We start from the raw sequence: 10,378 nt of genomic DNA on the forward strand, positions 1-10,378 counted from the left end.
TGTAGAGAATGTGGTAATATATTCTAATTCAATAATTAGAGGTATTGAAGAACCACAGGTTATGCATAAAAGAACAGGAAATGACTAAATAGCCTTGATTTTGGAAACTTGTATTTATGGTTATGCTAATGTATGTAATTAGAAACTACTTCGTGAAACCGGGAGTCCTGGGACTTGGTGGGAGAAGGACGCAGAGGTTTCAAGAACACTGTCAGCCCTGCTACAAATATTGGCCTTCAGAGCGTTGGTGACAGACAGTAAGCAGACGTGTGGCTCGGGCAGATTGTGTTTTAGATGGCTCACCAGGGGGTAGGGGAAGGTGGCCTGAACCAGAAGCAGAAGAGCTGGTGATAGATCCCTTAATAAGGTGGGTAAAATTAGCTGAGGAACTGAACTGATGAGATTAAAAGCATTATTATAATTATCACTTTAATAAAAGTAAGCAATGGTGATGGCCTGATACAAATGAATGACTCTTTAGGAGACAAAACTGGAAGGAGGTTTGGACGAACTGGATGGAATAAAGGAAGGAGGGGTGTTTAAGGAAATGGATGACTCTGAGATAGCAGTGGTATTGACAGAAAGGCAAGGGCAAATTTAGAAAAATATATTTCAAGCGTAAAAGTCACCCAGACCTGGTGATTAAATGGAAGGGTGGAGGCAAATGAAAGACTCACGGAGTCTCCAGAGAGGTGCCACCTCTCTTGAGCAGCAGAGTGTACCTAGAAATACATTTGGAAGGGAAGTTTATAATCTCTGCTTTAATCCCATCTGTTGACTTTAAAATGCTTATGGGACATCCATCTGATTATAACAGATAGATGCGACATGACATGCATCCGTCCTAAAGATATAAGCCTGGAAAATATAAATGGATATGTGATAGCTGGCCATAGGTGAAGGACATCTCTCAGGAAGCATGGATTGAGTGGGAAAGCAGAGCATCCTCAATTTATCCCAAGCCCTTATTCATCCAATCTGTTTGTTTACCAAGAAACATCTTTCAAATGGGTCCCCTTTATTATATTATTCCATGCTAAGATCCTGACCAGGCCCTTTGCTCTTTCTGTCTTAGAGAGTCTCCTGAAAACATTATCTGTCTCTAATTTCCTCCTTTAGTGCCATTAGGGTTTTCTTTCTGTAATGAAAATCTGTGATCATCTAATTTGGTGATTAAAGCCTGGTAATAATAAAAAATAAATAAATAAAAGCCTGGTAATACCTCTTCACTGGGTACAGAGCTTACGCCCAACTTTGTAACATGAAAATACAGGCTCATCTCCTTCTACACCTTCCCGCTTGCCTAAGTCCTCACCAAACTTAACAGTATCTCCTGAGCACATCATGTATGAATAGCATGCAGTAGTATCATGATCTACTACTCAGCCTTCAAGTTCCACTAAAATGCCATTCTGTGTTCTGACCTCTTCTCTGACTTTTGAATGCCCATCCTATTCCCAATTCAGCCTTGTCTGTGTATGTGCACATCTATGTCTGTGTTCACCTTTGTTCACATTTTCATGAGCCCTTTAAAGATAACTGCATTATCTTTTTCATCTTGCTGTCCCATTGCTGGCCCATAAAAATCAACCAGGACTTACATGAACTTTAAGCACAATTGAAGTTTAAACTGTAACTGGTGATTTTATTTTATTTTATTTTATTTTATTTTATTTTATTTTATTTTACTTTTTTTTTTTGTAACTGGTGATTTTAAATAATATTAAGCAATTTCCTGATTTAAAAAAAGGCTCTTAGAAAAGCATTGGGTACTTTTTATTCCTTATTAATTAAACAGAAAAACATTTTTTTCCTACTTATCTCAGGGCCATCTATCTTTAAAAGGATCAAATATTGGGGTGCCTGGGTTGCTTAGTTGGTTAAGTGTCTGACTCTTGATTTTGGCTTAGGTTGTGATATCAGGGTCCTGGGATCAGGCCAGTGTTGAGCTTCTTGCTCAGCAGTGAGTCCACTTCAGGATTCTCTCTCTCTCTCTCTCTCTCTCTCTCTTTTCCTGTGCCCCTCCCCCTGCCCACAAAGGCTCTCTCTCTCTCAAATAATCTTTAAAAAAATAAATAAATAAAAGGATCAAATGCAGTACAGAATAAGTTGGTATATGTAAATTTTATAGAAAATTAACACACCTCCATAAAAACAGCCTTTACAAAATAATTACTATTACCTTATTTGGTTATAAAAATTGTACATATTCTTTGTAGAAAAAAATAGAAATGATGTAGTTCTAGCACTACTTCTCTCCCTCTTCCTTCAGGCTTAGAAATGGGAACAGCTCCTGTCTGTTGCTAACTAAAAGAAAGACCCTGCTTTCACCTTTATAATTAGAATATTATTAAATTACACAGTTTAGTGTACTATTTCTGTTCTGGAGCACTAACTGATAGACCTCATCATTCCTTTCAGTTTTCCTAATAGAACTCCAACTTGGTTTATTCATCCACCCTTCTGCCTCCAGCTCATGTGACTCAGAAAAAGATGACCTCCATCTTCAGCTCCAGGATGAGATCCTCATTGGTATATGTCATCATGAAATTCTCTTCCCCCTTACTAGGAATAGGCCTGGAAAACCAGGCTTAAAACAATCGGGGTACATGGTGACTGCCATCACGCCACATTGGATGAGTATAGAGCTTAAGGTACCCTCAGTCATACTACAAGGGGAAGTTTTATTTTATGGCTGAGGAAGCACTTTTATCTCCTATCTCTTCTGCTGAACTGAACAAAGGAGATGACTGTCCTAGTTGTTGCTGGCAGCTCTTTTCCAATCATGAGGGAAGCCAGCCCAAGGATGAAATTAACCCAAAAAAGAGGGCCAAGAGAAATGCCAAGACAAAACTGAAGACTTGGTCACACCAAACCTGGAGTGTGGCTTAATTCTAGATTCCTGTCCCATTAGATCAGGTGTTTCTTATTTTTAAAGCCCACTTGAGGAAATTCCTAATTCTTGCAGCACAGAATTTCCAAACTGCTATGATTTTGCAATAGCTAATATTTATTGAGTGCTTCCTATTTGACATGCACAGTACCAAGCACAATAAACCACAGGGTAGGGACTATTATTAACGTTATTGTCCATATGAGGAAGCTAAGGCTTTGAAAGTTTCATTAATTAGTCTTGGCCACATAACTATTAAGTGCTTCAGTTGTAATCCAAATCTGGGTTTGTGGCATTACAGCCTTCCTCTATGTGCAGCACGGCACTCAGTTTGACCTGCACTCACTTTTAGACAACTACAGCATGACCATACCCCAGTAGCTCACTCTCAAGCAACTGAGGCATTGCCAGAAGATTCACCTCCAGATTACCTCATATTCTGATAGTAGAGATAAGTCATGTTGATGTACAGAGTTAAGTGTAGGGCAAAGGGTAACAGTAAAGAAATGCATAGTTAAAACTCAAGTAAGGGGGACAATCTGAAGGTGAGATTACTACTGTTCACCGCGGTGATGATAATAGCAATCTATAGAATTCATGCAAATGCACTGGGAAAATAATCAGGTATAGGCTTAAATAGAGTTCTAGGGTCTGTGCCAAGGGAAATGATTTGTAGATGATCTCACTTGGTAAGAATATGCCAATATCATACTTTCAGTACAAGTTTTAAATAAAGTTTGAGATTATAAAAGGCAATCAAGATACAGATTAAAATCTGAGTAAGTGAAATTGAAGTCTTGTATTTACTTGACGTTTGTTTTAGTATCAATACATATATGTAAGCTGAATCGAATTTCCAATCACGTCTGAATTATACCTTCAGAAATTCAGTGTAAGACTTTGTTTCATCAGTCTTGCCTTCTCCAATAATAATTTGTATTTGCTCATAAACAGATTTCTTGGTTCTGATTGAAGTGGCTTTTTTTAAGCATTGAAAGGAGAAAAATATTGGCCTGAACCAAGCTTTTGTCTTCATGGGGCTGCTGTTTAAGTGGTGTGACTGAATCAGATGAAGCAGCCTCATGTAGGCACTTTGACACAAAGAATTTCAGAGCCAAGTCTAATGACAGCATTTACTCTTAATATGGATGATGTGAGAACAGAAACATAATGTTTATTAGCAGCCCTTACGAAAACAGTAGCTAAAAGAAAGAGCAAAGAAGATGAAAACGGGAAGTACTCAGCAGAGAGCTCCCATTTTTCTTGTGAAATTAATTCACATTATAGGGTGTGCTGCCTTGAATGAATTTCCTTCCTTTTACACTCCCACTTAGCTTTCCTTTAAGTGTCAAATGAAGCGGGTGGTGGAAAATGCGGTGCACCAGTCATTTTGACATTCCTTTGCAAATTAATCAGGCTTTGATAGTACAGGTCGGCTCTACCAGGCAGGGGGGCTTTCAGCTTTGGGAATCTGGCAGGAGTTCAAGAGCAACGTGTTGCTTTGAACTCACTTGTTAGCCGTGCAAAATAAACACCATCCACCTTGCAATAAAAAAGCATCAGCAGGAGAAAAAAGAGAACATTCGAAACCCCTCCCTTGAGACTTCAAAACCCTCGCTGGGGCTGCTAAATTAGGACAGGAAAAATAAGGCCTGCTTGTGAAAAGAAAGGAGGGGAAAAGAACTATCCTTCAACAAACACACACAAAAATTACAATCACCGAGAACTAATTATGTTTTCATGATCACAAATGCATTGAGAGTCTGAAAGCTCACGGACGCATCCTGATGCTGCTATAAAATGTTTCCTGGCTAATTATTTGCTAGTACAACTGTTCACTTCCTGTGGCGGATTTATGCTAAATCCTGTTATTAGTCTTGCTCTGCAATTGCCATTGTCTATGACTAGAAGCAAGGCTGAAAGGCTACAGTCAGCCTTTTATTACACAACATTGAATGGAGATTTGACCCAATGTCCGACCACTTCCCCCCTTTGGTTTTTATGTGAGCTCGCTGAGCCTTTTCCTATAAATCACAGGATTCCAATGAACTTTTACTCTTTTTTCTCTCCTTTCAACTCTACTACTTTGTGTGTGTGTGTATGTGAGTGCACACTTAAAAAATAAACCACGCCATTTCTTTTTCTCTTTAATGGTAGTTAAAACCTTTCATCATATACAATTTCTAGTTCTTGCTCCAAAAAGATGTATGAAACCCATTTTTGATGACTTGATTTAGGTCAGTGCCTGAAATGGGGAGTGGTAAAAATAAATAAGACAAAACAATCATTAAAATAATTCACATTTTAGCAAGGATATATTCATAAATAAATGTGCAAAGTATCACTGCTATAGAAAAATGAAAAACTATAATAGCTATGATAAAAACAAAATACTTTCAGTAGAAATCCAACTAAACATTTTCTAGAATATTTGATATGTTGGGCATTAAAAACAAATTTGATTACACCTTTAATATAAATTCTCCTTCAGATAAAATTACCACAAATATCATGAATGATCTAAGAGAAGTTTTCTCAAATATAGTTTGTCCTTTTTTTTTTTTTTTTTTTGGTTCGTACTATTCTAAATCTTCAAGATACAAATGTAGTATATTCTTGATTTGTGGTGCTACTATATTCAAGAATTTAACCACTATATTTGAAAGCTGTCCTCAGATTTAGAAATCAAATGTTAAAGATTTGTGTAAATTGTAGATTTTTAAGAGCAAAGTAGATTATGAGAAGGAAAAAGTTAGAATGATAACAAAGGCTTGATTTCCAGATTATTTACTCCATTTCCCTCCTAGTTTTTAATGGTTGCATGCACATCTCTGTTATTCACTCTTTCTTTAAAAATTGTTGTCAAAATTACATCTGCAAGAATTCACAGGAGTAATCCTTGGCAAGTTTTAACATTTTCTCACAGATCTTTTTCTAACATTCATTTAGATGCTTCAGAATCTATCTTTATTGCAAATAGCATTTGTCCCTGAAATTATGCTAGAAAATTCATCCAGAGGCACATATGTTATGTCCAGATTTTTTCTTTTTAATTATAAAGTACTTTAGGCAACCCAAAACAGACACTAGTTAAATAAACTACACTATAACCAAACTATGGGATATTACAAAGCCATTAAAAAAAAAAAAAAGAAGAAGAGGAAGAAAGAAAGAAGGAAAGAAAGAAAAACAGAAAGAGAGGGGTAGGTTTATAATGTATGAAAAGATGTCCACGATCATTTTTGAATGAAAAGATTTAAGTAGCAAATAATGTGTATAGAAAAATGTCATTTAAAAAAGAAACCTATATAAATGTACCCAGAAGAGTTCTAGAAAGTTATGTACCAGCTCATGAACAGGCCATTCCTAAGGACACATAAAAGAAGGACATAAGGGGGTCATTGTCACTATTTGCCTAACATAACCTCGTAGTATTTGTTTTTTTTTTGTTTTTCAAAACACACTGTTCTTTTAGTAATTTTTAAAAATAATAATTATAGGCAGAGCAGCACAACAAAAAGAAAATGTAATCAAGACCCACACATCTTTGATTTGTGTTGGTGGTGGGTGTCAGCAAATCTTTTATTTCTTCAATAATATATTGATTGAGTTGTGTTAGAAACCTATAAGGGGATGGTTTCTGAGAACACATCTCTTTGAAATGGTCTGTGGAAAATGGCCTATTATGGCCCAAGTCCTCCTTCACTTCTTATTTCCCTCTAATAAAAAGTAGAGATGTACTGAGAATGCTGGCTGCATTCCACAGCAGCAAATAGCCCTGACCTTCTGAGGTCATGTGTCTCCTTCACACTCAGAATGGAGGTCAGAGGGACGTTTGGATAAACAGAGGTAAAATTGTATTCCCTCAGTGTCCCATCACACTCCATTACTTCCAGAGCACTTTTATTGTGCATACATCCCTCTACCTCTCCACACATCCTCCTACACTCACACTCACTTCCCATCCGTACTTCCTGTTCCTCTTCCAGTCATGCAAAGTCCCTGATCTGATTCTTTTTTTTTTTTTAAGATTTTATTTATTTATTGATGAGAGACACACAGAGAGAGAGAGAGACAGAGACAGAGACAGAGCTCTAGAGGCAGAGACACAGGCAGAGGGAGAAGCAGGCTCCACACAGGGAGTCTGTGGGTCTCGATCCCAGCTCTCCAGGACCAGGCTCTGGGCTGAAGGTGGCACTAAACCCCTGAGCCACCCCGGCCGCCCCTTGATCTGATTCTTGTGTTGAGTGTGTCTTAAGATGGATGGTGCATCATTTTCGAAGAAGTCTAGAACCCCAGAGCATGGAATGGTGGAAATAACTTGGGCATTGACTTTGAACCTTGACTTTTTTTTGTCTATATGACATTATATGAGAGGTATTCTTATACAAATTTTAGACATTTTAACATACAAACCTGCTTATGCCAGGGTTACGGTAATTTATGTAATAGTACCTCTCATAGGTTTATGTAAAAAATAAATGCCTACCACCTTACCTAGCATATAGTGTACAGTAAATGAAGAGTGAAATAGGTATTAATATTACAAATGGCAGCTCTTGATAGTTTTTTTTTTTTTCCTGAAATACATTTATATAAGTTTCCCTGGGATTTTAGTAAATAAGTCTCAGGATCTGGTACTTTCTTTATTCTGCTTCACGGCCAGCTGTGTGAATTATATACTATACCTGAGGGTTGTATATTACATTTATTACTCTTTATAAATAGGAACAGTGTCAATATATGCTCCTAGTGTTAATTTCTATGTAAAGTCACATATCTGAATTCCACTGATTGAACCAGGCAGATTCTTCCTTAACCTTGAAAAGATCTTGGAAAGATCATGACCCCTGAATATCTCTCCAATTAAGCTTCTGTAGAATATTTCCTTCATGTTAAAATATTCTCTTTGGGAAATGATAATCTGTGCTAGCATATGAACCCATTAATATCATGGTAGGAGTTAGTTCATGAGATTAGCTAGATTTAGCAAATTAGAAACCAATGAGAAAATAACATATTTGTCAAAGTCCATTGCCCAGTAGATGGATTTGTAGAGCATGGAAGTACAATGGGCAGACTTGGCTTGGAACCTGCCTATAACCTTCCCTTGCTATATGACCTTGAGTCCATAATTTAATCTCAGTTCCTTCATTTGTGGAAAGGGAGCAATGATACCCATCTAAGAGTGTTGCTGTGAGGATAAAAACATGAAAGTTTTTTTAATCATGGAAGGCTCTTGGTAAATATTACTTTTTGTTCCATTGAACTTAGGGCCTTAACTTCCTACAATGGCTTGGCTTTGATTCAGAAGATATGTGCCTGAGAACTGATTATATTCCAGACATTATAATAAGTATGAGAACACAACACATAAATGGATGGATGAAGGAACGACTGAAGCATTCAAGGAGCTCAGGTTGAGTAGGTGAGCCAGATGAATAAACACATATTTATGCATTACCTTGATAGGAACTATGGGTAAGCACATAGCTTGGGTGCAGGGAGCATGGACTGAGGCAAATATATTCAGAGGACAAGACCTTTGAAAATAAAGAACTATGCAGAAAGGGAATGGGAAAAGAGTGGGCCAGAATATAAATAGAATGAACCACACAAGCAAAAGAATCAAATTTAAAAGAAAAATGAAATCCCGATGCTTTGGGAACACTGAAAACTGGTATAAGGGAAATCTGTGCAGGATATAGTTGGAATTAGGCTGAAGTAGTCATGGGTCATGTTATGAAAGGTCTTATATATTATGTTAAGGATTTGGGGCTTTAAACTGAAGGCACTAAAGAGAGATCATTGTGCAAGAGAGTGACAAGATCTGTTTTGAATTTTTATAAAGATCATTTCGAGTATTGTAGATGGATAGGAGCAAGTTGACTGAGTGGGACCAATCTGAGAATTGTACGTCCAAGAGCGACCCAGTTCAGGTTTGGTCATTGAACATTTGACAAATATTTATTGAGTATAATCAGTGATTCAGAGACCAAGTCAGGAGAAACATGAGAAAAATAGAGGTGACAATCCTTATATCAGACAAATTAGATTTTAAACCAAATACTGTAATAAGAGATGAGAAAGGACACTATATCATAATTAAAGGGTCTATCCAACAAGAGATCTAACAACTAAATATTTATGCCCCTAACATAAGTGCAGCTAATTATATAAGCCAATTAATAACAAAGAAAAACATCAATAATAATACAATAATAGTAGGGGATTTTAACACCCCACTCACTGCAATGGACAGAACATCTAAGCAGAAGGTCAACAAGGAAACAAGGGCTTTGAAAGATACCCTGGACCAAATGGACTTCACATATTCAGAACATTTCATCCTAAAGCGCTAGAATACACATTTTTCTCAGGTGCACATTGAACATTCTCCAGAATAGAACATATACTGGCTCACAAATCAGTTCTCAACCAGTACCAAAAGATCAGGATCATTCCCTGCATATTTTTGGACCACAGTTCTTTGAAACTGGAATTCAATCACAATTGGAAATTTGGAAAGAACTCAAATACATGGAAGCTAAGAGCATCATATTAAAGAATGAATGTTGACCAGGAAATTAAAGAAGAATTTTAAAAATTCATGGAAACAAATTAAAATGAAAACACAACTGTTCAAAACCTTTGAGATACAGCAAAAGTCCTAAGAGGGAATACAAGCCTTTTGCAAGAAACAAGAAAGGCCTCAAATACACAACCTAACTCCATCTAAAGGAGTTGGAGGAAAAACAACAAATAAAGCCTAAACTCAGCAGGAGAAGAAAAAAAAAATAAAGATTAGAGCAGAAATCAATGAAATAGAAACCCAAAGAACAGTAGAACAGATCAATGAAACTAAGAACTGGTTCTTTGAAAGAATTAATAAGATTGACAAACTGCTGTTCAGATTTATCAAAAAGAAAAGAAAGAGGACCCAAATAAATAAAATCATGAATGAAAGAGGAGAGATCACAACCAACACCAAAGAAATACAAACAATTATAAGAATATATTATGAGCAACTATATGCCAATGCCAACAAATGAGGCAATCTAGAAGAAATGGATGCATTCCTAGAGACCTATAAACTATCAAAACTGAAACAGGAAGAAATAGAAACCTGAACTGACTTACAACCAGCAAAGAAATTGAAGCAGTAATCAAAAATATCCCAACAAACGAGTTCAGGGCTGGATGGCTTCCCAGGGGAATTCTACCAAACATTTAAAGAAGAATTAATATCTGTTTTTCTGAAGTTGTTTCAAAAAATAGAAGTGGAAGGAAAATTTCCAAACTCTTTCTATGAGGCCAGCATTACCTTGATCACAAAATGAGACAAAGACCCCGCCAAAAAGAATTACAGACCAGTATCCCTGATGAACACGGATGCCAAAATTCTCACCAAAATACTAGCAAATAGGATCCAACAGTAAGTTAAAAGGATTAATCACCACAACCAAGCAGGATTTATACCTGACC

This window comes from Canis lupus, chromosome 17 (assembly GCF_048164855.1).
Source record: "Canis lupus baileyi chromosome 17, mCanLup2.hap1, whole genome shotgun sequence".
Taxonomy (NCBI): domain Eukaryota; kingdom Metazoa; phylum Chordata; class Mammalia; order Carnivora; family Canidae; genus Canis; species Canis lupus.